Source organism: Carassius carassius, chromosome 18 (genome assembly GCF_963082965.1).
Source record: "Carassius carassius chromosome 18, fCarCar2.1, whole genome shotgun sequence".
NCBI classification, from domain to species: Eukaryota; Metazoa; Chordata; class Actinopteri; order Cypriniformes; family Cyprinidae; genus Carassius; species Carassius carassius.
In genome coordinates, this window is record NC_081772.1 from 29,840,429 (window position 1) to 29,867,991 (window position 27,563).

The 27,563-nt window shown below is 46.2% G+C and overlaps 9 non-coding genes across 9 annotated transcripts; all 9 read left to right on the plus strand.

Moving 5' to 3' along the window:
* The first annotated feature begins 14,127 nt into the window (after positions 1-14,127).
* Positions 14,128-14,209, plus strand: trnas-uga (transfer RNA serine (anticodon UGA)). The gene has a single exon. It is a non-coding gene; the product is annotated as a tRNA-Ser (tRNA).
* A 1,511-nt stretch (positions 14,210-15,720) lies between these two features.
* trnas-uga (transfer RNA serine (anticodon UGA)) lies at positions 15,721-15,802 on the plus strand. Its single transcript has one exon. It is a non-coding gene; the product is annotated as a tRNA-Ser (tRNA).
* Positions 15,803-15,957: 155 nt separating this feature from the next.
* On the plus strand, positions 15,958-16,029 carry trnah-gug (transfer RNA histidin (anticodon GUG)). The gene has a single exon. It is a non-coding gene; the product is annotated as a tRNA-His (tRNA).
* A 391-nt stretch (positions 16,030-16,420) lies between these two features.
* On the plus strand, positions 16,421-16,493 carry trnak-uuu (transfer RNA lysine (anticodon UUU)). Its single transcript has one exon. It is a non-coding gene; the product is annotated as a tRNA-Lys (tRNA).
* An 819-nt stretch (positions 16,494-17,312) lies between these two features.
* Positions 17,313-17,394, plus strand: trnas-aga (transfer RNA serine (anticodon AGA)). Its single transcript has one exon. It is a non-coding gene; the product is annotated as a tRNA-Ser (tRNA).
* Positions 17,395-17,745: 351 nt separating this feature from the next.
* On the plus strand, positions 17,746-17,827 carry trnas-uga (transfer RNA serine (anticodon UGA)). Its single transcript has one exon. It is a non-coding gene; the product is annotated as a tRNA-Ser (tRNA).
* Positions 17,828-18,005: 178 nt separating this feature from the next.
* trnak-uuu (transfer RNA lysine (anticodon UUU)) lies at positions 18,006-18,078 on the plus strand. The gene has a single exon. It is a non-coding gene; the product is annotated as a tRNA-Lys (tRNA).
* A 2,060-nt stretch (positions 18,079-20,138) lies between these two features.
* trnas-aga (transfer RNA serine (anticodon AGA)) lies at positions 20,139-20,220 on the plus strand. Its single transcript has one exon. It is a non-coding gene; the product is annotated as a tRNA-Ser (tRNA).
* Positions 20,221-21,928: 1,708 nt separating this feature from the next.
* Positions 21,929-22,010, plus strand: trnas-aga (transfer RNA serine (anticodon AGA)). The gene has a single exon. It is a non-coding gene; the product is annotated as a tRNA-Ser (tRNA).
* The last annotated feature ends 5,553 nt before the right edge of the window (positions 22,011-27,563 follow it).

Sequence of the window (27,563 nt, forward strand, 5' to 3'; positions counted from 1 at the left end):
GCCCTTTAGAAAAGAGTGATCACAGAGTGAGTAGAATAAGACAGACTTCCCAATTGTGCAGTGTTGTCGGTCCCCAGGGCCAGTACTGAAAAACCCCATTACATAGGATGAGACATGGCAGCCTGATTTCTCCTCAGTGGGACCGCTGTTTTACCCGCTTGCAGGGCTAGCTTGCAATCTCCGCTTGCTGACTGAGCTGGGTTGGTTGCACGTAGGTCAGGCAGCACTGTTGGACACAAACTGAGCAGAAATTGGTTGGCTTGTTCGGCACACCTGATTCTTATGGTCAGCCCTTTAGGAAAGAGTGTCCATAAAGTGTGTCCATTTTTTTTGGAGCGTCCATTCAGGTATAAGTTTGAGGGCTCGTGTACGTGGGTTAAGGGGAACTGCGCGCTGACCCCAAAAAATTTTTGCCGGACGCGGTGTCGGTGTCTGCCGGACTGCGCTGGCCCACGGGAGACCCCTGACCGGCGCGAGAGGATCTGGTCCCCCAAGGGGCCTCGCGGAAGCTTACCCAAATTTGAGGCCCCTAAATGCCATACAGCACTTCTCCACAGGGTGGCGCACGGAGCAGTACACCTCAGGTTTAAAACAGTGGCATTTACCCGAATGGGGGGTGGACGATTTTTTTGCCCACGAAACCAATTTTTGTCCATTTGACCTTTAAAGTTACAGAATGACCATGGAACCGGTGCGGACCCCCGTCGGACCCCCAACCCGGGTCCCACGAACCCATTATTTGTACATTTGACCATTATATTCACACAATGACTGCGGATCATCTGTGGATCATCTGCGGACCCCTTTCGGACCCCCACCCTGGGTCCCACGAACCCAGTATTTGTCCATTTGACCATTATATTCACACAATGACTGCGGAACATCTGCGGACCACTTGCGGACCCCCACCCTAGGTCCCACGAACCCACTATTTGTCCATTTGACCATTATATTCACACAATGACTGCGGATCATCTGCGGACCACTTGCGGACCCCCACCCTGGGTCCCACGAACCCACTATTTGTCCATTTGACCATTATGTTCACACAATGACTGAGGATCATCTGCGGACCACTTGCGGACCCCCACCCTGGGTCCCACTGACCCACTATTTGTCCATTTGACCATTATGTTCACACAATGACTGCGGATCATCTGCGGACCACTTGCGGACCCCCACCCTGGGTCCCACGAACCCACTATTTGTCCATTTGACCATTATGTTCACGGAATGAGCCCAGATCACATGCGGAACATTTGCGGACCCCACCCCCGGGTCCCACGTACCCAATATTTGTCCATTTGACCATTAGCGTTAGAAAAGGGCCTCGGTTGGACATTTTTTTCTGAGACATCCCTGGGGCCCAAAACTTGGAACGGTGGCTCCTGGGGCCTCCCCCAGTAAGCTTATGAAGGCCCGGGGCCCAAGAGCCCTTGCAATCAGTGTCCACGAACCCGCTATGCTGAACACATTCAAATAAATGGCAGGTGGGTTTTTTTTAGAAAAGTCCCAGGGGCCCGAAATTCAGAACGGTGCATCTTCGGGGCCCCTGGATCATGCAGTCAAAAGCGCGGGGCCCTAGTGCGATGCACTTTTTTCCCTTTAGTCCTACGACTACGTGCTTCAGGGCCTTGGGTGAGGGGCCCCTGAGATGCCAGAATCTCAAATCTGGGGGCCCTACGACCTATCGTCTCCGAACTGTGGACGTCCCACCTCCCATCAAAACGCGTAACGCTTTTGTGGACGTGGGGTCCCTTCTGTGACCGTTTGACCCCTAAAGAAGGTGGTAGGGCCACCAGACTTCTGTGCCCAGTCGAGGGGATCCCCTCGAGACACATATCCAAAATTCGGCCCGATCGGACTCTTGGGAGTCGTGTCCACGTCGTGTCCACGACCCTCTAGGGATCCCCCGAATTTCAGCCGCGGGGTCCACCACATCGCGGAGATATTAGCAAAAAAATAGTACCATCCACCCCCCTCGCACCTACTCATCCATGCCGGCCAGGGTGCACCCTCCCCGGCTAGAGAAGGCAGCTCGAGGGGGGTGGAAGTCAGAAGAAAATTTTTTTTATGAGGCCTAAAGAAAACACTTGTACTGTACTCAGGGTAGAGGTCTTTACAGTGCACCCGAGACCCGTCGACCCCGGACCCGACCCGGGACCCGTACGGCTTCGGGTCTATATTTTAAATCATCAGCCGGAGAACAGAGTTAATACAAGTGCACGCACGGTAATAATGCTTGCAGACATGACACACTCATATTTAATATATTTCAAATCAGCAACACAATCTGAGGTGAACTGTCACATGAATGTTTTCTATGACGCTCAAACTGCGTTAAAGCTTTTTCGGTTGATACAGCTAGCACGCATGTGCAGTCTCGAGCGCATTTCATGTTTCAGTGAGGGACACTTCGACCGCCAAACCGCGTTTTACATTTTCTCCCATTTTTATAATATTATAAATGAACCGTTTAATCTTAAAATTTTAGTGGTTCAGATTCAGACTCGATGCAGATCAGAGAGCACAGAGATCAGATGATAGCAAATAAATAACGTGAGCGGCCATGGCATTGCACGAGCGATCGTTATTATAGTTCAAAAGGGCAACCAGTCTAAGTTATTATGCGAATTAACTCAAGTCAGAATGTACATATGCACAGTTGCATTTGTCATCCGTCACCGTGACATCAAGTGGACTTTTGAAACTGAAATAATGAGTGGATTCAGCTTGGACTTGGAATAACGAGAGGAATAACATGAATAACTTTCTTGTCGGAGGATTGTAATGCATCACAGGCAGTCAGGTACAATGAGGAGAGACTACGGCTCTTTAAATTAGGTAAGACAAAAAGCTGTATTTTTCGCAACAGGTTTATTGATTTGTAATAGCAATTTTATGGTGGAATATGTGAACGTCGGGTCCAGTCGGGTCTGTGTCTTCCCAGCGGGTTCGGGTCCAGATTTCAAATAATATACGGGTCTGGGTCGGGTCCGGATAGGCATTTCTCGGATCTACACGGGTCCGGGTCCGGCTTTTGAAATATTAGACGGGTCCGGGTCGGTTCGGTGTAGTACATTACGGGTCTCTTTCGGGTTTGGGCACACATTTTTGGAAACGTGAAGACGTCTAACTCATTTAGATTTTGGTTAATTTCACCACATGTGGTGCATGTTCACCAAAATGTCACACACTTTGCCAAGCTGTAACTCCGACAAAACGGGGCCAAACTGCACCAAACTCGGGTCAGAGTAAGACCTCCAGAAGGCCTACCGAACACCGCTGCCCCCCATCCATAACACCCCGGGGGGCGAAGTTATGGCCCCCCACATTTTTGATAGTCAAATGGAAGGAAGAGACCTAGTGACTTGAAACTCGGTGACGTGATAGCCCTCGAAGGGCCCTCTCTGAAGCCACCTCCCCCAAGTCGATAGACCCCCAGGGGCCAGAGATACGGGCCCGCAAATGCAAAAGGTCCCAAAATTTGACCGGCCATAACTCACCCAAAAAGAGGGGAAAAAACACCAAACTCTGGTTAAAATTAGACCTTGGGGACCTCAATCCGACGACACTAGCCCCATGTTCCTAGGACCCCGGGGGTCCGAGTTACGGCCCCCCAAAATGTGGAATTTGAACCATTATAACTCAGGAACCAGACCACCCAGGAACTCGAGGGTGGTCGCATACGGTAGGCCTATCGACCCTTTAGGGATCCCCCGAATTTCAGCCCCGGGGTCTACCGCATCGCGGAGATATTAGCAAAATATCCATTATGTTCACGGAATGAGCCCAGATCACATGCGGAACATTTGCGGACCCCACCCCCGGGTCCCACGTACCCAATATTTGTCCATTTGACCATTAGCGTTAGAAAAGGGCCTCGGTTGGACATTTTTTTCTGAGACATCCCTGGGGCCCAAAACTTGGAACGGTGGCTCCTGGGGCCTCCCCCAGTAAGCTTATGAAGGCCCGGGGCCCAAGAGCCCTTGCAATCAGTGTCCACGAACCCGCTATGCTGAACACATTCAAATAAATGGCAGGTGGGTTTTTTTTAGAAAAGTCCCAGGGGCCCGAAATTCAGAACGGTGCATCTTCGGGGCCCCTGGATCATGCAGTCAAAAGCGCGGGGCCCTAGTGCGATGCACTTTTTTCCCTTTAGTCCTACGACTACGTGCTTCAGGGCCTTGGGTGAGGGGCCCCTGAGATGCCAGAATCTCAAATCTGGGGGCCCTACGACCTATCGTCTCCGAACTGTGGACGTCCCACCTCCCATCAAAACGCGTAACGCTTTTGTGGACGTGGGGTCCCTTCTGTGACCGTTTGACCCCTAAAGAAGGTGGTAGGGCCACCAGACTTCTGTGCCCAGTCGAGGGGATCCCCTCGAGACACATATCCAAAATTCGGCCCGATCGGACTCTTGGGAGTCGTGTCCACGTCGTGTCCACGACCCTCTAGGGATCCCCCGAATTTCAGCCGCGGGGTCCACCACATCGCGGAGATATTAGCAAAAAAATAGTACCATCCACCCCCCTCGCACCTACTCATCCATGCCGGCCAGGGTGCACCCTCCCCGGCTAGAGAAGGCAGCTCGAGGGGGGTGGAAGTCAGAAGAAAATTTTTTTTATGAGGCCTAAAGAAAACACTTGTACTGTACTCAGGGTAGAGGTCTTTACAGTGCACCCGAGACCCGTCGACCCCGGACCCGACCCGGGACCCGTACGGCTTCGGGTCTATATTTTAAATCATCAGCCGGAGAACAGAGTTAATACAAGTGCACGCACGGTAATAATGCTTGCAGACATGACACACTCATATTTAATATATTTCAAATCAGCAACACAATCTGAGGTGAACTGTCACATGAATGTTTTCTATGACGCTCAAACTGCGTTAAAGCTTTTTCGGTTGATACAGCTAGCACGCATGTGCAGTCTCGAGCGCATTTCATGTTTCAGTGAGGGACACTTCGACCGCCAAACCGCGTTTTACATTTTCTCCCATTTTTATAATATTATAAATGAACCGTTTAATCTTAAAATTTTAGTGGTTCAGATTCAGACTCGATGCAGATCAGAGAGCACAGAGATCAGATGATAGCAAATAAATAACGTGAGCGGCCATGGCATTGCACGAGCGATCGTTATTATAGTTCAAAAGGGCAACCAGTCTAAGTTATTATGCGAATTAACTCAAGTCAGAATGTACATATGCACAGTTGCATTTGTCATCCGTCACCGTGACATCAAGTGGACTTTTGAAACTGAAATAATGAGTGGATTCAGCTTGGACTTGGAATAACGAGAGGAATAACATGAATAACTTTCTTGTCGGAGGATTGTAATGCATCACAGGCAGTCAGGTACAATGAGGAGAGACTACGGCTCTTTAAATTAGGTAAGACAAAAAGCTGTATTTTTCGCAACAGGTTTATTGATTTGTAATAGCAATTTTATGGTGGAATATGTGAACGTCGGGTCCAGTCGGGTCTGTGTCTTCCCAGCGGGTTCGGGTCAAGATTTCAAATAATATACGGGTCTGGGTCGGGTCCGGATAGGCATTTCTCGGATCTACACGGGTCCGGGTCCGGCTTTTGAAATATTAGACGGGTCCGGGTCGGTTCGGTGTAGTACATTACGGGTCTCTTTCGGGTTTGGGCACACATTTTTGGAAACGTGAAGACGTCTAACTCATTTAGATTTTGGTTAATTTCACCACATGTGGTGCATGTTCACCAAAATGTCACACACTTTGCCAAGCTGTAACTCCGACAAAACGGGGCCAAACTGCACCAAACTCGGGTCAGAGTAAGACCTCCAGAAGGCCTACCGAACACCGCTGCCCCCCATCCATAACACCCCGGGGGGCGAAGTTATGGCCCCCCACATTTTTGATAGTCAAATGGAAGGAAGAGACCTAGTGACTTGAAACTCGGTGACGTGATAGCCCTCGAAGGGCCCTCTCTGAAGCCACCTCCCCCAAGTCGATAGACCCCCAGGGGCCAGAGATACGGGCCCGCAAATGCAAAAGGTCCCAAAATTTGACCGGCCATAACTCACCCAAAAAGAGGGGAAAAAACACCAAACTCTGGTTAAAATTAGACCTTGGGGACCTCAATCCGACGACACTAGCCCCATGTTCCTAGGACCCCGGGGGTCCGAGTTACGGCCCCCCAAAATGTGGAATTTGAACCATTATAACTCAGGAACCAGACCACCCAGGAACTCGAGGGTGGTCGCATACGGTAGGCCTATCGACCCTTTAGGGATCCCCCGAATTTCAGCCCCGGGGTCTACCGCATCGCGGAGATATTAGCAAAAAAATAGTACCATCCACCCCCCTCCCACCTACTCATCCATGCCGGCCAGGGTGCACCCTCCCCGGCTAGAGAAGGCAGCTCGAGGGGGGGTGGAAGTCAGAAGAAAATTTTTTTATGAGGCCTAGAGAAAACACTTGTACTGTACTCAGGGCACTCAGAGGAATCCATTTTTGTAAGTTTTATCCCATTATACTGTAGAAATATACATAAAATAAATTTTGGTTTTTGGTTAATTTCACCACATGTGGTGCATGTTCACCAAAATGTCACACACTTTGCCAAGCTGTAACTCCGCCAAAACGGGACCAAACTGCACCAAACTCGGGTCAGAGTAAGACCTCCAGAAGGCCTAACGAACACCGCTGCCCCCCCATCCATAACATCCCGGGGGGCGGAGTTATGGCCCCCACATTTTTGATAGTCAAATGGAAGGAAGAGACCTAGCGACTTGAAACTCGGTGACCTGATAGCCCTCGAAGGGCCCTCTCTGAAGCCACCTCCCCCAAGTCGATAGACCCCCAGGGGCCAGAGACACGGGCCCGTAAATGCAAAAAGTCCCAAAATTTGACCGGCCATAACTCACCCAAAAAGATGGGAAAAAACACCAAACTCTGGACAAAAAAATTAGACCTTGGAGACCTCTATCCGATGACACCAGCCCCATGTTCCTATGACCCCGGGGGTCCGAGTTACGGCCCCACAAAATGTGGGATTTGAACCGTTATAACCCAGGAACCGGACCACCCAGGAACTCAAGGGTTGTCGCAAACGGTAGGCCACTTGACCCTCTAGGGATCCCCCGAATTTCAGCCCCGGGTTCCACCGCATCACGGAGAAATTAGCAAAAAAATAGTACCATCCACCCCCCTCGCACCTACTCATCCATGCCGGCCAGGGTGCACCCTCCCCGGCTAGAGAAGGCAGCTCGAGGGGGGTGGAAGTCGGAAGAAAAATCTTAGGATGAGGCCTAGAGAAAACACCTGTACTGTACTCAGCACACTAAGAGAAGTCCCAAAATTTGACCGGCCATAACTTACTCAAAAAGAGGGGAAAAGATTTTTAGAAAAAATGTTGGATTTTGGTTAATTTCACCACCTATGGTGCATGTCCACCCTCAATTTATTTGACGGCATATGTGTCCACTTGCAGATTATCAAATAGCAAGTCTATTTAACTTGATTCATTTCAAATGAGTGCAATATTTTTAATGGAAACACCTCTACTGTACACAGCATGCTCAGCAGACTCCATTCATGTAAGTTTTATCAGAATATACTGTAGAATTTGCATAAAAATGAATGTCCACGGGAGCATTATGGAGGTCCCGCTGAATAAATTGTAAATGGAATTTTTTTTTAAAAAAAACTCCCATTTGCCATTTATTCAGCACGTCCTTCCTAATGGTTCCATGGACAGATACATTTTAGCGATTTCGTGGTTGAAGTCTCATCTGCTGTACTCTGCAAGCTCCAAGGAACCCATTTTTGTAAGTTTTGTCCCATAATACTGTAGAAATATGTATATATGTCAGGCTGTAACTCCGCCAAAACGGGGCCAAACTGCACCAAAATCGGATCAAAGTCAGACCATGGGGCCGTCTATCCTACGACATTTGCAACATGTCCCTATCACCCCGGGGGTCGGAGTTACGGCCCCCCAAAATGTGGAATTTGAACCATTAAAACTCAGGAACCGGACGACCCAGGAACTCGTGGGTGGTCGCATACGGTTGGCCCCTCGACCCTCTAGGGAATTTCAGCCCCGAAGTCCTCTGCTTCGCGGAGATATTAGCAATAAATAGTACCATCCACCCCCTCGCAAGTACTCATCCATGCCGGCCAGGGTGCACCCTCCCCGGCTAGAGAAGGCAGCTCGAGGGGGGTGGAAGTCGGAAGAAAAATCTTAGGATGAGGCCTAGAGGAAACACCTGTACTGTACTCAGCACACTAAGAGGAATCCATTCATGTAAGTTTTATCACATAATACTGTAGAATTTGCATAAAAATGAGCGTTGAATTTTGGCACACATGTGCACCACATGTGGTGCGTATCTCACTGTTCATTAAATAGCAACTGTATTTAACTTTATTTATTTCAAATGTGTGTTATTGTTAATGAAAATACCTGTAATGTACTCAGGACACCAAGGGGAACCCATTCATGTAAGTTTTATCACGTAATAATGAAGACTGGCCATGTGTTAAAACTGCTATAGCTTGCAACCTTTTAGCAGAAAATAACACTGCATCGGGATCTGTTTTCATGGTGGTCAGGAGGTAAATTTGCAATATGGTTAATGAAAACACCTGTACTGTACTCAGGACACTCAGAGGAATCCATTCATGTAAGTTTTATCCAATAATAATGTAAAATATGCATAAAAAAATTATGTCCACGGGAGCACTACGGAGGTCCCGCTGAATAAATTGTAAATGGACATTTTTTAAAAAAACCCCTCCCATTTACCATTTATTCAGCACGCCCTTCCTAATGGTTCCGTGGACAGATAAATTTTAGCTCCCAGGAATCCATTTTTGTAAGTTTTATCCCATAACACTGTAGAAATATGCATAGAAAAAATGTGTATATTCAATATTCACCACATGTGGTGAATATTAACCAAAATGTCACACACTTTGCCAAGCTGTAACTCCGCCAAAATGGGGTCAAACTACACCAAAATCGGGTCAAAGTCAGACCAGGGGGACCTCTATCCGACACCACCAGCCACAAGTCCCTGAACCCCCGGGAGGTGGAGATACGGTGCCCCAAATTTGGTGTACATCCAATATGAATAAATGGCAAGTGAGATATGTGTCCACCTGAGGTTTAACCTGTTAGCCAGCACCCCCCATTATGGGACTCACAGCTGAAAGTGCTCTAACTAACTTATAATCGTAATAGTTTCCTACTTCAGTGTGTTACAAACATAATTGTGGTGTCTTTAGAAAGAAGACCCTTTGGGCTTCACTTTTTATCAACCAGATTTGATAATTCTCAAAAATATTAAAAGTTATAGACACTAAAGTGCCTTGAATTTTTTTTTACCACTCTTAAATATTTTTTTATTTGATATAAAAATACATGAAATAAGTCCTGGAGCAATCTAGAAAAGTAATGGGTTGAAAGCCACATGTCTCATGAGTTTCTATTTCAAATCTGAATAAAATATAATGAAAAAATGAGACTCCTGCAAATATTTTTCTGAAACTATGTCTACACCCCCCACCCCCCCAAATATAAGAAAATATATTTCCCAATAGTATTGAAGACTTCTACAAACTATTTAGTCAGTAAACATTCCACTGCATAGTTTTTTTCAATTATAAAACACTAGACATAAACTTAGACATCATATAAATGATTTATTTGAGCAGTAGAAAAATACAATAAGAATAATTTGAGTAAGAAAAATAAGAATAATAAGAAAAATAAAAAAAGATTTAACATTGTTTGCCAATATAAAACATCCTGAGATTGCTAGAGATGCATATTTTACAATGAATTACGATGCAAATAAGTAATGATGTGCTGATGGCCACTTATACAGATGGTAATAACACAAATGTTCCGAAGTAGATAATCCACTCTCCCTATTCATATAGACGCGTTCACTTTGATAGCCGTGACCATTCAGTAATAGCGAGCTGATTTGGGCTGATTTGCACACAAACAGGTGGTAATCATGCACATACATTCACATTCAACATAAAACACACTCTCACATATATAAAAACTCTCTAAAATAAAAAGAAAGACAGGAATTTGCAATCGCTGTAAGTTCCGCCTCCATCAGCTGACCGGTGCGTCAGAGCGCGTCACCAGTTCTCAGGAGAGAGCGCCAAATTCAAATAAACTATTTTCCGCCTATTTTTCATTCATTCTTTTTTCCAGTACTGAAAAACCCCATTACATAGGATGAGACATGGCAGCCTGATTTCTCCTCAGTGGGACTGCTGTTTTAGCCGCTTCCAGGGCTAGCTTACAATCTCCGCTTGCTAGGTTGCAAGTAGGTCAGGCAGCAGTGTTACACACAACATAGGAGAAGGTGGTCTGCTTAATTCAAGTCCCTGTTTGGGCGAAGGTCAGTCTTCTTTTGTAGGCCTCAGCTTGCTATCACTACGGTCCATCTCTTCTGCTGACTCTGTACTAGAGCGATGTTCCTTCCTGCTCCCGGGGATCAGTGTGGAACATGAGCCGGGCAAAAGAAGCTGTATCTGTGGTGGGGGCCTCAACCCTAAGGACATTTGATGTCTGCACAATGTCTCATTTAAACAGCATGAGCCAACGGGTCCTTGGTCGGGCTTTGATGCCAGAATTTACCCCTCCAGGAAAACCCACTGGTAAAATATCTCACAGGAAAATGCTGAGCATTGGAGTATTTCTCTCTCTCTCCTGTGTTTGTTTGTTTGTGTGTGTGTGTGAGTGTGTGTGTCCTCTCCCCATTAACAATGTGGTACAAATTATTGCAGGGGAGCGCATTGCAGTGGAGTACTTGTTGGCCCAGTCCAATAGAGGCGACCAGTTGATTGCACACCACAATGACATGCCTGAAGTCCCCCCAGAGGAGCCCGAAGAGGATAGTGAAATTGACACGACTGTGTGCAATGCAGCTGACCTTAGGGCTGATGACTCTCCAGTAGCTGTCGTGCAGGTCCAGGTGACAAGTCAGGTGGGTGACACTGAACCCAAATCCCCAGATGAGGAGGTCACTGAGGAAGAGGAGGATGACACTGCAAGTCCTAGCACATCAAGCCAGGTAATATTGCTATCCTGTACTATTTTTTACTTTTAAAAAAAATGTATCTGGTACAGTGCAAAACGCCTATTGTCACCAATGTGTAAAGTTAAAATATATGCATGTACAATGCAAAATAATTATTACAACACCGTATATGTTTATTGGACTGTGTTTGGCATTTTTCTCAATTTCCAGAGTACACAGTGTGATTCCAGAGGTGTCTTGGGCTGGGAGGCAGTTGATGCCCTGGCAGCCTATTTGGTTGGCCTAAACCGAACGATCACTGCCTTGTCATCACAAGAGGAGGCCAACATAGTCCAGCTGTACATGGCTCTGCATGCCATGGACAAGGTACCATCAAAATATAGCCAGAGGGTTAAGAAGAAGGCTTTGACAGGACCTTGGAGAGCATCCAGGAAGCAGAGTGGCTCTGGTCCAGGACAGCAGGCAGCAGAGAGGTAATTTGACTATTTGGATCGTCACTAGTTTATAACCCAGTATACAGTTCAGATTATATCATCTTTCTTTTCCATAGATTGTTCATGACTCATGGGCAGGCAGCTCAGGACCCTGAAGTCCACAGGGTCTGTGAATGTGTTTGCCTAAGGCTTTTGAAAGAGTTTCAGCAAGCACGGAACAGGCCCAGGGACACACAAGGAAAAACTCTGCCAATTCCACAATCTATTGTGGTGGTATACAGCCACTTAAAACAGCTGATGGAGGACAGCAGAGAGGTTCTAGGACAGACTAACCTAGTTCTGGTCCCGATAAACACCACTACTGTCTCCTCGTGGTGAGTCTTGTTTTATGCGATACTTTTGCACAATCACAGTAGTATATCAAGATTGTACTTATAAAACCTTCTTGTACATGCTTTTAAAAATGATGCTACAGGAAGTAAAGACAATGGGCTTTTATTCACTTAAATTGCTAATTTAAGATGAAGAATGTTTCTCTTGCAGGCTACTAAAAAGACAGAAACGTGTAGACAGAGACATGCTTCTGCAGGGTACTGCACTGCCCAAACAAGTATATTTGGCAAAGGAGGCTCTTCCTGAAGTGCGCGAACTTCCAGCTGTTCCTGCACAGCATGGGCATGAGGCCATGGTATTTCAGGATTCAGCAAATCAGGAGGGAGAGGCCTTCATTCGTAAGCATATCTCCAACAGGTGCCCAATGCCCACCCCTCCTCCTGGATCTTACTCTGCATTTCCCATATACCCACCAGCAACACACTTTGCATTCCCCCCTGGGTCCTACCCACCCTTTCCCAGCTACCAACCAGGTCTACCACTGCCTCATTCTACCCAATTCCATCCCCCTCCCCAATTCCAGCCCCCTCTCCAATTCCAGCCACCTTTCCAATTCCAGCCCCCTCCCCAATTCCAGCCACCTTCTCAATTCCAGCCACCTCCCCAATTCCAGCCCCCTCCCCAATTCCAGAAGCCTAATACCTTGCCATCACAAACTTGTCCTACCACTCAGCCCAGGCAGCGCACATGGAGAAGGCAGAAAGCTGCCCAAGAGGATGAGGAGTGAGTGGCTAGAGGTGAACCACCATGGAAACGACTAGCAAAGGATATATATCACTATATCTGCAAGCAGTGTGGGCTGGCAAAAAATAAGACAACTGGCCACACTCAGCTGAAGGGCCGGTGGTATTGTCCAGCTTCAGGCCTCTCTGTTGCACAGTGGAGAGAGAAAGTACAGGGAGTTCTTTGAATTTTTTTTCATTGGTGTATATAGTAATGTATATAGTTAGGTTTTTATATAGTTGCATATGTTGTGCTGTGTGTGTGTTGTGCTGTGAACATTTTGTTTTTAGTTGCTGTTTCCAGTGTTTCATTTGCAGTGTTTGTAAAAAAAAGGAAAGACACAGCTCTTGTGGTGTAATAGTAACACATCCACCCTTTGGGTGGAAGATTCCAGGTGCAAGTCCTGGCAAGAGTTTGTGGTGTGTTTGTCAGATTATTATTATAATTATTAATTTTTTTATTAAAAATAAAGTCAAAAACCAATCAAACACTTTACTTAAATCCTTTGTGAGTGTTCATGAAGTTTGATGGATAATTTTTTTTCTTTTTCTTGCTTTCCCTCCTTTCTCCTTCTCTTTTCCCTTTCTTTCCCCCTTGTAGCAGTCCCTTTTGCCCTGTTTTTGGCCGAGAGGTTAAGGCGATGGACTTTAAATCCATTGGGGTCTCCCTGCGCAGGTTCGAACTCTGCCGACTACGGGAGGGATTTGCAGTATTGCTTTAGCTTAATTTGAGGGTCCAGGGTTCAAGTCCCTGTTAGGGTGAAGGTCTGTCTGCTTTTGGCGGAGTCACCTTGCTATCACTATGGGTCCATCTCTTCTGCTGACTCTGTATTAGAGCGATGTTCCTTCCTTCTCCCGGGGATCAGTGCATCTCCCTTGTTCGGCACACATGATTCTGATGGTCAGCCCTTTAGGAAAGAGTGCTCACGGATTGAGTAGAATAAGACAGACCTCCCATTTGTGCAGTGCTGTCGGTCCCCAGGGCCAGTACTGAAAAACCCCATTACATAGGATGAGACATGGCAGCCTGATTTCTCCTTAGTGGGACTGCTGTTTTAGCCGCTTCCAGGGCTAGCTTACAATCTCGGCTTGCTAGGTTGCAAGTAGGTCAGGCAGCAGTGTTACACACAACATGGCAGAAGGTGGTCTGCTTAATTCAAGTCCCTGTTTGGGCGAAGGTCAGTCTTATTTTTGTAGGCCTCAGCTTGCTATCACTACGGTCCATCTCTTCTGCTGACTTTGTACTAGAGCGATGTTCCTTCCTGCTCCCGGGGATCAGTGCATCTCCCTTGTTCGGCACACCTGATTCTGAGACTTCCCAATTGTGCAGTGTTGTCGGTCCCCAGGGCCAGGACTGAAAAACCCCATTACATAGGATGAGACATGGCAGCCTGATTTCTCCTCAGTGGGATCGCTGTTTTAGCCGCTTGCAGGGCTAGCTTGCAATCTCCGCTTGCTGACTGAGCTGGGTTGGTTGCAAGTAGGTCAGGCAGCAGTGTTGGACACAAACTGAGCAGAAGTTGGTCTACTCCCGTAGTCGTGGCCGAGTGATTAAGGTGATGGACTTGAAATCCATTGGGGTCTCCCCGCGCAGGTTCGAATCCTGCTGACTACGCTGTTTGCTGAAGGCCATGAGGCAAAGCATCCATGCATTTTTCACGGTCCTCGCACTTATTTGCGAAATGTCCAGTCCTCTCATCGATGGACAAACACGCCACTGCTGCTTCTTGTATCTGGGCTCCAGGGGTTGTCTTGGGTGAGCCAGTGGCATGCCGTGATTGTATATTGGTTAGTACTCTGTGCTGAGGCCGCAGCAACCCTGGTTCGAATCCGAGTCACGGCAACCCTTTGCCGTTGAGTATACGGGAAGGTTGAAAATTTTTTACCACCTCATCTTTCTGCGTGATTTTTTTTCTGAAGCTTGGCCTGTGCAGGGCGCCATCAGACAAGGGGGCTTGCTTTCTAACATTAGGCGTAGTCGTGGCCGAGAGGTTAAGGCGATGGTCTTGAAATTCATTGGGGTCTCCCTGCGCAGGTTCGAACTCTTCCCATTTCCGGAAGGATTTGCAGTATTGCTTTAGCTTTCTGTGACTGTAATTGTGCCATCTATGGTCCTTCGCTCTCTGTGCCATAACTGCTTCTAGCTTTCATCCTCGTGACACCTGCGTCTCTTCTGGCCAGCTTGTTGTAAAATTGCTGCTTTATAAAAGGTGAGAAGCCAGTGCTCCACAGGAGCCCGGATAGCTCAGTCAGTAGAGCATCAGACTTTTAATCTGAGGGTCCAGGGCTCAAATCCCTGTTCAGGTGAAGGTCTGTCTGCTTTTGGCGGAGTCACCTTGCTATCACTACGGTCCATCTCTTCTTCTGAATCTGTACTGGAGCGGTGTTCCTTCCTGCTCCAGGGTATCAGTGCACCTCCCTTGTTTGGCACACCTGATTCTGATGGTCAGCTCGTTAGGAAAGCGCGCTCACAGAGTGAGTAGAATAAGACAGACCTCCGAATTGTGCAGTGCTGTCGGTCCCCAGGCCCAGCACTGAAAAACCCCATAACATAGGATGAGACATGGCAGCCTGATTTCTCCTCAGTGGGACTGCTGTTTTAGCCGCTTCCAGGGCTAACTTACAATCTCAGCTTGCTAGGTTGCAATTAGGTCAGGCACCAGTGTTACACACAACATGGCAGAAGGTGGTCTGCTTAATTCAAGTCCCTGTTTGGGCGTAGGTCAGTCTTCTTTTTGTAGGCCTCAGCTTGCTATCACTACGGTCCATCTCTTCTGCTGACTCTGTACTAGAGCGATGTTCCTTTCTGCTCCCGGGGATCAGTGCATCTCCCTTGTTCGGCACACCTGATTCTGATGGTCAGCCCTTTAGGAAAGAGTGCTCACAGAGTGAGTAGAATAAGACAGACTTCCCAATTGTGCAGTGCTGTCGGTCCCCAAGGCCAGTACTGAAAAACCCCATTACATAGGATGAGACATGGCAGCCTGATTTCTCCTCAGTGGGACCGCTGTTTTACCCGCTTGCAGGGCTAGCTTGCAATCTCCGCTTGCTGACTGAGCTGGGTTGGTTGCAAGTTGGTCAGGCAGCAGTGTTGGACACAAACTGAGCAGTAATTGGTCTACTCCCGTAGTCGTGGCCGAGTGGTTAAGGCGATGAACTTGAAATCCATTGGGGTCTCCCTGCGTAGGTTCGAATCCTGCCGACTACGCTGTTTCCTGAAGGCCATGAGGCAAAGCATCCATGCATTTTTCACGGTCCTCGCACTTATTTGCGAAATGTCCAGTCCCTCATCGATGGACAAACACGCCGCTGCTGCTTCTTGTATCCGGGCTCCAGGGGTTGTCTTGGGTGAGCCAGTGGCACGCCGTGATCGTATAGTGGTTAGTACTCTGCGTTGTGGCCGCAGCAACCCCGGTTCGAATCCGGGTCACGGCAACCCTTTGCCGTTGAGTATACGGGAAGGTTGAAAAATTTTTACCACCTCATCTTTCTGCGTGATTTTGTTTCTGAAGCTTGGCCTGTGCAGGGCGCCACCAGACAAGGGGGCTTGCTTTCTAACATTAGGCGTAGTTGTGGAGGAGAGGTTAAGACGATGGACTTGAAATCCATTGGGGTCTCCCTGCGCAGGTTCGAACTCTTCCCATTTCCGGAAGGATTTGCAGTATTGCTTTAGCTTTCTGTGACGGTAATTGTGCCATCTATGGTCCTTCGCTCTCTGTGCCATAACTGCTTCTAGCTTTCATCCTCGTGACACCTGCGTCTCTTCTGGGCAGCTTGTTGTAAAATTGCTGCTTTATAAAAGGTGAGAAGCCAGTGCTCCACAAGAGCCCGGATAGCTCAGTCGGTAGAGCATCAGACTTTTAATCTGAGGGTCCAGGGTTCAAGTCCCTGTTCGGGCGAAGGTCTTTCTGCTTTTGGCGGAGTCACCTTGCTATCACTACGGTCCATCTCTTCTTCTGAATCTGTACTGGAGCGGTGTTCCTTCCTGCTCCAGGGTATCAGTGCACCTCCCTTGTTTGGCACACCTGATTCTGATGGTCAGCTCGTTAGGAAAGCGGGCTCACAGAGTGAGTAGAATAAGACAGACCTCCGAATTGTGCAGTGCTGTCGGTCCCCAGGCCCATCACTGAAAAACCCCATTACATAGGATGAGACATGGCAGCCTGATTTCTCCTCAGTTGGACTGCTGTTTTACCCGCTTACAGGGCTAGCTTGCAATCTCCGCTTGCTAGGTTGCAAGTAGGTCAGGCAGCAATGTGACACACAAGAGGGCAGAAGGTAGTCTGCTTAATTCAAGTCCCTGTTTGGGCGAAGGTCAGTCTACTTTTTGGAGGGCTCAGCTTGCTATCACTACGGTCCATCTCTTCGGCTGACTCTGTAATAGAGCGATGTTCCTTCCTGCTCCCGGGGATCAGTGCATCTCCCTTGTTCGGCAACCCTGATTCGGATGGTCAGCCTTTTAGGAAAGAGTGCTCACAGAGTGAGTAGAATAAGACAGACTTCCCAATTGTGCAGTGCTGTCGGTCCCCAGGGCCAGTACTGAAAAACGCCATTACATAGGATGAGACATGGCAGCCTGATTTCTCCTCAGTGGGACCACTGTTTTACCCGCTTGCAGGGCTAGCTTGCAATCTCCGCTTGCTGACTGAGCTGGGTTGGTTGCAAGTAGGTCAGGCAGCAGTGTTGGACACAAACTGAGCAGAAACTGGTCCACTCCCGTAGTCGTGGCCGAGTGGTTAAGGCGATGGACTAGAAATCCATTGGGGTCTCCCCGCGCAGGTTCGAATCCTGCCGACTACGCTGAAGGCCATGAGGCAAAGCATCCATGCATTTTTCACGGTCCTCGCACTTATTTGCGAATTGTCCAGTCCCTCTTCGATGGACAAACACGCCGCTGCTGCTTCTTGTATCCGGGCTCCAGGGGTTGTCTTGGGTGAGCCAGTGGCACGCCGTGAACGTATAGTGGTTAATACTCTGTGTTGTGGCCGCAGCAACCCTCGTTCGAATCCGGGTCACGGCAACCCTTTGCCGTTTAGTATACGGGAAGGTTGAAAATTTTTTACCACCTCATCTTTCTGCGTGATTTTGTTTCTGAAGCTTGGCCTGTGCAGGGCGCCACCAGACAAGGGCGCTTGCTTTCTAACATTAGGCGTAGTCGTGGCCGAGAGGTAAAGGTGATGGACTTGAAATCCATTGGGGTCTCCCCGCGCAGGTTCGAACTCTGCCGACTACGGGAGGGATTTGTAGTACTGCTTTAGCTTTCTGTGACGGTAATTGTGCCTTCTATGGTCCTTCGCTCTCTGTGCCATAACTGCTTCTAGCTTTCATCCTCGTGACACCTGGGTCTCTTCTAAGCAGCTTGTTGTAAAACTGCTGCTTTATAAAAGGTGAGAAGACAGTGCTCCACAAGAGCCTGGATAGCTCAGTCGGTAGAGCATCAGATTTTTAATCTGAGGGTCCAGGGTTCAAGTCCCTGTTCGGGCAAAGGTCTGTCTGCTTTTGGCGGAGTCACCTTGCTATCACTACGGTCCATCTCTTGTTCTGAATCTGTACTGGAGCGGTGTTCCTTCCTGCTCCAGGGTATCAGTGCACCTCCCTTGTTTGGCACACCTGATTCTGATGGTCAGCTCGTTAGGAAAGCGGGCTCACAGAGTAAGTAGAATAAGACAGACCTCCGAATTGTGCAGTGCTGTCGGTCCCCAGGCCCATCACTGAAAAACGCCATTACATAGGATGAGACATGGCAGCCTGATTTCTCCTCAGTGGGACTGCTGTTTTACCCGCTTACAGGGCTAGCTTGCAATCTCCGCTTGCTAGGTTGCAAGTAGGTCAGGCAGCAATGTGACACACAACAGGGCAGAAGGTAGTCTGCTTAATTCAAGTCCCTGTTTGGGCGAAGGTCAGTCTACTTTTTGGAGGGCTCAGCTTGCTATCACTACGGGTCCATCTCTTCTGCTGACTCTGTACTAGAGCGATGTTCCTTCCTGCTCCCGGGGATCAGTGCATCTCCCTTGTTCGGCACACCTGATTCTGATGATCAGCCCTTTAGGAAAGAGTGCTCACAGAGTACGTAGAATAAGACGGACTTCCCAATTGTGCAGTGCTGTCGGTCCCCAGGGCCAGTACTGAAAAACCCCATTACATAGGATGAGACATGGCAGCCTGATTTCTCCTCAGTGGGACTGCTGTTTTACCCGCTTCCAGTGCTAGCTTACAATCTCGGCTTGCTAGGTTGCAAGTAGGTCAGGCAGCAATGTGACACACAACAGGGCAGAAAGTAGTCTGCTTAATTCAAGTCCCTGTTTGGGCGAAGGTCAGTCTACTTTTTGGAGGGCTCAGCTTGCTATCACTACGGGTCCATCTCTTCTGCTGACTCTGTATTAGAGCGATGTTCTTTCCTTCTCCCGGGGATCAGTGCATCTCCCTTGTTCGGCACACATGATTCTGATGGTCAGCCCTTTAGGAAAGAGTGCTCACGGAGTGAGTAGAATAAGAAAGACCTCCCATTTGTGCAGTGCTGTCGGTCCCCAGGGCCAGTACTGAAAAACCCCATTACATAGGATTAGACATGGCAGCCTGATTTCTCCTCAGTGGGACTGCTGTTTTAGCTGCATCCAGGGCTAGCTTACAATCTCCGCTTGCTAGCTTGCAAGTAGGTCAGGCAGCAGTGTTACACACAACATGGCAGAAGGTGGTCTGCTTAATTCAAGTCCCTGTTTGGGCGAAGGTCAGTCTTCTTTTTGTAGGCCTCAGCTTGCTATCACTACGGTCCATCTCTTCTGCTCACTCTGTACTAGAGCGATGTTCCTTCCTGCTCCCGGGGATCAGTGCATCTCCCTTGTTCGGCACACCTGATTCTGATGATCAGCCCTTTAGGAAAGAGTGCTCACAGAGAGAGTAGAATAAGACAGACTTCCCAATTGTGCAGTGCTGTCGGTCCCCAGGGCCAGTACTGAAAAACCCCATTACAAAGGATGAGACATGGCAGCCTGATTTCTCCTCAGTGGGACTGCTGTTTTAGCCGCTTCCAGGGCTAGCTTAAAATCTCCGCTTGCTAGGTTGCAAGGAGGTCAGGCAGCAGTGTTACACACAACATGGCAGAAGGTGGTCTGCTTAATTCAAGTCCCTGTTAGGGCGAAGGTCAGTCTTCTTTTTGTAGGCCTCAGCTTGCTATCACTACGGTCCATCTCTTCTGCTGACTCTGTACTAGAGTGATGTTCCTTCCTGCTCCCGGGGATCAGTGCATCTCCCTTGTTTGGCAAACCTGATTCTGATGGTCATCCCTTTAGGAAAGAGTGCTCACAGAGTGAGTAGATTAAGACAGACTTCCCAATTGTGCAGTGCTGTCGGTCCCCAGGGCCAGTACTGAAAAACCCCATTACATAGGATGAGACATGGCAGCCTGATTTCTCCTCAGTGGGACCGCTGTTTTACACACTTGCAGGGCTAGCTTGCATTCTCCGCTTGCTGACTGAGCTGGGTTGGTTGCAAGTAGGTCAGGCAGCAGTGTTGGACACAAACTGAGCAGAAATTGGTCCACTCCCGTAGTCGTGGCCGAGTGGTTAAGGCGATGGACTAGAAATCCATTGGGGTCTCCCCGCGCAGGTTTGAATCCTGCCGACTACGCTGAAGGCCATGAGGCAAAGCATCCATGCATTTTTCACGGTCATCGCACTTATTTGCGAAATGTCCAGTCTCTCTTCGATGGACAAACACGCCGCTGCTGCTTCTTGTATCCGGGCTCCAGGGGTTGTCTTGGGTGAGCCAGTGGCACGCCGTGATCGTATAGTGGTTAGTACTCTGCGTTGTGGCCGCAGCAACCCGGTTTGAATCCGGGTCACGGCAACCCTTTGCCGTTGATTATACGGGAAGGTTGAAAATTTTTTACCACCTCATCTTTCTGCGTGATTTTGTTTCTGAAGCTTGGCCTGTGCAGGGCGCCACCAGACAAGGGTGCTTGCTTTTTAACATTAGCCGTAGTCATGGCCGAGAGGTTAAGGCGATGGACTTGAAATCCATTGGGGTCTCCCCACGCAGGTTCGAACTCTGCCGACTACGGGAGGGATTTGCAGTATTGCTTTAGATTTCTGTGACGGTAATTGTGCCTTCTATTGTCCTTCGCTCTCTGTGCCATAACTGCTTCTAGCTTTCATCCTCGTGACACCTGCGTCTCTTCTGTGCAGCTTGTTGTAAAACTGCTGCTTTATAAAAGGTGAGAAGCCAGTTCTCCACAAGAGCCCGGATAGCTCAGTCGGTAGAGCATCAGACTTTTAATCTGAGGGTCCAGGGTTCAAGTCGCTGTTCGGGTGAAGGTCTGTCTGCTTTTGGCGGAGTCACCTTGCTATCACTACGGTCCATCTCTTCTTCTGAATCTGTACCGGAGCGGTGTTCCTTCCTGCTCCAGGGTATCAGTGCACCTCCCTTGTTTGGCACACCTGATTCTGATGGTCAGCTCGTTAGGAAAGCGCGCTCACAGAGTGAGTAGAATAAGACAGACCTCCGAATTGTGCAGTGCTGTCGGTCCCCAGGCCCAGCACTGAAAAACGTCATTACATAGGATGAGACATGGCAGCCTGATTTCTCTTAGAGCGATGTTCCTTCCTTCTCCAGGGGGTCAGTGCATCTTCCTTGTTCGGCACACATGATTCTGATGGTCAGCCCTTTAGGAAAGAGTGCTCACGGAGTGAGTAGAATAAGACAGACCTCCCATTTGTGCAGTGCTGTCGGTCCCCAGGGCCAGTACTGAAAAAGCCCATTACATAGGATGAGACATGGCAGCCTGATTTCTCCTCAGTGGGACTGCTGTTTTAGCCACTTCAAGGGCTAGCTTACAATCTCGGCTTGCTAGGTTGCAAGTAGGTCAGGCAGCAGTGTTACACACAACATGGCAGAAGGTGGTCTGCTTAATTCAAGTCCCTGTTTGGGCGAAGGTCAGTCTTCTTTTTGTAGGCCTCAGCTTGCTATCACTACGGTCCATCTCTTCTGCTGACTCTGTACTAGAGCGATGTTCCTTCCTGCTCCCGGGGATCAGTGCATCTCCCTTGTTCGGCAACCCTGATTCTGATGGTCAGCCCTTTAGGAAAGAGTGCTCACAGAGTGAGTAGAATAAGACAGACTTCCCAATTGTGCAGTGCTGTCGGTCCCCAGGGCCAGTACTGAAAAACCCCATTACATAGGATGAGACATGGCAGCCTGATTTCTCCTCAGTGGGACCACTGTTTTACCCGCTTGCAGGGCTAGCTTGCAATCTCCGCTTGCTGACTGAGCTGGGTTGGTTGCAAGTAGGTCAGGCAGCAGTGTTGGACACAAACTGAGCAGAAACTGGTCCACTCCTGTAGTCGTGGCCGAGTGGTTAAGGCGCTGGACTAGAAATCCATTGGGGTCTCCCCGCGCAGGTTCGAATCCTGCCGACTACGCTGAAGGCCATGAGGCAAAGCATCCATGCATTTTTCACGGTCCTCGCACTTATTTGCGAAATGTCCAGTCCCTCTTCGATGGACAAACACGCCGCTGCTGCTTCTTGTATCCGGGCTCCAGGGGTTGTCTTGGGTGAGCCAGTGGCACGCCGTGATTGTATAGTGGTTATTACTCTGTGTTGTGGCCGCAGCAACCCCCGTTCGAATCCGGGTCACGGCAACCATTTGCCGTTGAGTATACGGGAAGGTTGAAATTTTTTACCACCTCATCTTTCTGCGTGATTTTGTTTCTGAAGCTTGGCCTGTGCAGGGCGCCACCACCCAGCGAGCAAGAAGTAGTCTAGTAGACGTCTAAAAGACGTCATTCTTAGACATCCAGAAAACGTCCTCACAGGAGCCAGAATGAAAGTTTTTTTGACGTCTTTTCTGGATATTGTATAGACGTCAATTAAAGACGTGATAATGACGTCATTTTTAGATATCCACTAGACGTCTTTTCTGGACATTGTATAGACGTCAATTAAAGACGTGCTAACGACGTCATTCTTAGACATCCAGAAGACGTCCTCACAGGAGCCAGAATGAAAGGTTTTTTGACGTCTTTTCTGGACGTTGTTTAGACGTAAATTAAAGACGTTGTACAGACGAAGTTGTTAGACATCCAGAAGACGTCCTTACATGAGCCAGAATGAAAGTTTTTTTGACGTCTTTTCTGGACGTTGTTTAGACGTAAATTAAAGACGTTCCACGGACGTAGTTTTTCGACATCCATAAGACGTCCTCACAAGAGCCAGAAAGATAGTTTTTTTGATGTCTTTTTAGGACATTATTTAGATGTCAAAAACGTGCTAAATATGTAATCTTTAGACAGCCAGAATAAAAGTTGTATTAGATGCGTTTTCTGTAGAAATGTCAAAGATGACTGTTAAAGACTCGTATTAACATGGAAATCCTATCTGGACATATTTGCAAGGATCAAAATTCAAAAAAATGTTTGCTTCAAACAGTGGCATTGAGTGAGTTAGTTCTCACTGAGAAAAACCCAGTTACTCATTGTTAATGGTTGTCGTGTCATGAAACTGCAGACAGACCATAGACCTAAATTATTTGAAAGAATATGGATTAAATTGAATATTCAATTGAATAATTGTTTAGTTTATATACTAGTCTTGCATTTTTGTATCTTATCAATATAATTGTAATAAACTGCTTACCATTTTCCTGTAAACCAAACTGATCACTCCAAGAAATCATCTAAATTTCAAAATATATTTTTATTACTAATATTTAGTAAAACTTAAAACCAGAACAGCAGTATAAATTAAAACAATAACACACTAATACTTAAAACGAGAACAGAAAGTATAAATTAACACAATAACATAATAAAACTTAAAAGTCAGAACAGTAAAGTAATAAATAAAAGTGCTATAAAATTTTGTACTATTAGCACAGTGTATTTATTTATTTATAAGCACCACCCCCGACTCTCCCAGGGGCATGTTTAAGGTGGTCCGATGCAGCCGACTTTATCTGGGCCTCTGTGGCAGCTGCATCCCATTTCATGACAGCATCTACAATCAAAGCAAAGAAATCCTGTGTAAAATAAATCAATTCAAACGCCACTGTTGTGGTTTAGCTTGCAGCAGAGATACATATTATGCTTAGATGAAAATTTGAGTAACAAATCAATTAAATGAAATAGATAACAAATTAAGTAAAATTACATCAAGCCTGATATTAAGCATTCCACACAAATTTTTTTAAAATTACCATAATATAAATTCTTACCTTTTATTGCTGAAAACAATTTCTTGTCTTCGAGACCAATTTTCTCTTTTTTGCCCTTCCCCTTCAAATTAAATAGTGTCATTAGGTGGTTGGTGAAGAGCCTAATCCAATCCAAGACAAAAATAATATGCAATTATTCCACCACACGCAGAATTGTCTTCAAATTAAATTGATTTTGATAGAGCATTGGCATTATACACAGCCACACTATTTTTACCTTCATCAAATCGCCTGAAAAGACACTATACAATATAACCATACAGATCTTTACATACATTAGACCTCTTAGCTGAGAAGCACATAGGGATTCATAAATTAGCCAGTGTCAGCCTTAGGCTGGCTACACAAATTGGCTGCGTCGCATGAGCCTGGCGTTTCTGTTGTGTGGCGGCTGCGTTGCATTTTCTATGTCTTTGCACACCAGAAACATGTCTGACGCTGCGCTGCTAGCCTTGTCTGTACACACGCATGTTTCCAATTGATTTACTGCAGTAGCACACTTCATGTTAAACATAAAAATATACTGATTTGATTTGAAGACAACTTTGGAAGTACTGACTTTTATTCAAGTATTTAATAAAAGTATTGCATTTTTATGTCAAAACCTAGACACTTTCAAACAACATGTAATCGCGTGAAAAATAAGCGTCGGTTCTATTTCTAGTATGCATGCGTTTTCGGTGCGGCATTCTGGGATTGGAGCCAGGCAAAGCCACGGTGCCACTGCAAATTAGCCTTAGGAAGAAATTTCTTTTGGTGTAACATACATGTTCAAAAGTTGTTTTAGTCGTACAACAGAAAACTCAGATTGGACAGATAGTCTAGCTAGCTGTATGGATTTACCCTGCAGAGATCTGAGGAGCAATTTACATAAATCGACAGAGCTTAAATTTATTTTAAAGGGGCATTCCACCCATTTGAACATTGTTTTTTATTTAAAGTGGGTCATATATGTAGTCTAAATGTAAAATAAATTTTTAATTTGGTGCCTTCGTGATCGAGGAAAGACAAAAAATAACTTCAGGACGCATTTGTATGAAAGACAACAACTCCCACAATGCACCACATTGCACAGCTCCGCAAGCCACTCCCACTAATCCAGAAAGCGCATATCTGCCTATAAGAGAAATCACTCTTCCGTCTACAAGGCTAGCTACCACCAGAGCTTGAAATTAGGGGAGAAATCCGTTATTTACCTCTTACACTTCCTCCTACAATGACGCAAAATGACGATTTTTGCGTCATTTTTAGGAGGAAGTGTAAGAGGTAAATAACGGATTTCTCCCGTTTCAGGGGAAAAAGAAAGAGTGTTGCACGACCATTCAATAGTATGACTGGGTTTCTAACAATGCAAAGCTTAATGCAAATGGGTGGAGTGTCCCTTTAAAGAAAGATAACAGACATCTGGCCGAAAAGAGTGAAATCTGGTGGAATTTCCTCTCATGCCCTCTTTTGTCCGTGAGCCCCTGTCTGTCTCTCCTTCTCCCTCTCTTAATCCTCCTGTTATTGTTGTTGGAAACCAGAAATAATGCTTTTTTATTCAACGTAGGGAATAAAACAGGGAAGTAAACCACTGCATTTTATTTTAATGACCATCCGTTTAAATAAAAGTGCATATGTCATCTCTAAGGTGGATTTGACTTACAAATTTAGCCATTTTCATAAAATATATGATATACAGTTTATCTTTTAGCACCATTTAGCCAAAAAACACCAAGATATAAAACTATCCATATTGCCAAGCCCTAGTGCACAGTCCTGCTCTTTACTTAAACCAACAACTAAACCAAACTACCAAATGAAAACAGATTGGGGATCTGTGTCTGTTAAGTTAATATGTAAATAAATACCTGTCCATCACTTTGTGCGTGCAGTCCTTCACATCTTTCCCACCCACTCTTGCCAGCTGACAAACCTATAATTAAAAAAACACATGAAAATATATTAATGGTAAAAAATTGAGAACAGGGTCCAGTTGTTTGCTGCCCTAAAAAACATCACATGTAAACCATACAAAAATCATATGTATAATCATGAAATAATTGAAAGATTTTAACTCAAATATAAAAAAAATCCCAAAACATTTTATCAGCAGGTAAATACAAAAAGCTGAAAGAATTTGCTGGATCGATATTGAAATGTATCAATATATAAGATCTCTGCTGTATTACTCTGTTGCATATATTTTCTGGCATAAAATGCGACTCAGGGTGTGTCTCCTTACAACAAAATTAGCACGCATAATCTTTCGGAAGCATATCACCCTGACTGACTTGCAGCTTGGCAAAACAAAAACTTCCAACATTTTAATTAAAAGAAATACACTACAGTTTATACAAATTTTATTATAATAAGCAAAACTTCAGTTACCTAAGACATCACCTACCACTGCAGATGTGTTCTGTACTGAAGTGAAAAGTGGAAATAAGACCTGTTTTCCGGTTAGAACGTTCGGTGTTCCGCATAGCCCCCTATTGGCATTAGTCAAGTCCTAATTAGTCAAGTTAGTGCTGGGCGGTTTGACCAAAAATTTATATCACGTTTTTTTTTTATTTTTTTTTTTATGATGACGGTTTTCCGGTTTATGACGTTTTTTTATTTTATTTTCATGCATAGTCAGGTGTTCAATGCATTTTCTACTCATTGAGAGAGGAATTACTGCAGTAAATTGATTTAGGATGGTCTATTTTACTGTCATTAGTGAATATTGTAGAATATTTCCACACTAGTAAAACAGGTTTGCATGGCCCCAGAAAATTATGCTGTTGCTTACAAATAAGAGCCAGTCATGCTTCTAATGAAGTGAGGAATCAGAATGCAAAGACAATTGTAGTCAAAATTCAGAACTTTAACTTTTCAAATTTCACTTCTTTTTTATTTTTTATAAAAAACCAATACAAAAAAATAGAACAACTTGCAATACAGGTACATTACACAGTATTCAAGTAAATCTAAAAAGGAAATATAAAACAAGTGACTTAGTGAAGTTACAATTTGCATTAATATTACATACACTATCACACATACAATCTCGCTCTTTTAATAAGTGTTTATGTTGAGAGGAATGGATTCCGAATGGCTACTGTTCTCTGTCATTTTACATTGTTTCTGTGTTTAGCGTGAAAGCTCACGTGATTGCCACCAACTCGGGATAAAATTTGTGCAGGACAGTCGTGCCGTGTACCGGCTGCATTGATGCGAATGTGTGCAATATCTCACGACCTCCCAAGTGTCCGAACTTGCAGCGTGTACATCCGTAACACCAGAACACTGCCGTTTGTTTACCCTCACCACTGCTTGCAATCGCTGAAGTGCAACATTTTAAAGGGTCCGTCTGAAACAGTGTCGTGTGGCGCAGTGCAACGTTCCGACTTCCGAACGTTGTGTACTTGAATACATCAGTTTGGCGGTTTATTAAAAATTAACATCGTAACGAAAATATACAGCGGCTTTCGGTATGAACTGGTTTACCGCCCAGCACTAAGTCAAGTCAAGTCAGGTTTATTTATATAGCGCTTTTCACAATACGTATTGCCCCAAAGCAGCTTCACAGTACCAAATTAAAGGTAATAATGTAACAAGGTTTATTTCTAGTGGAAAAACACAATGTGATAATGTCTATGTTTATTAAGGATAATCAATAGGATTGTAAGCTCATTAGAGGTTGAAAACTTCTTACCAAGGTTTCAAATTTGTTTTTATCCAGAAGAGAAGCCTCCTCCCTCTCGAACTCTTCCAAGGTGTTAATCTTTCTGATCTCAA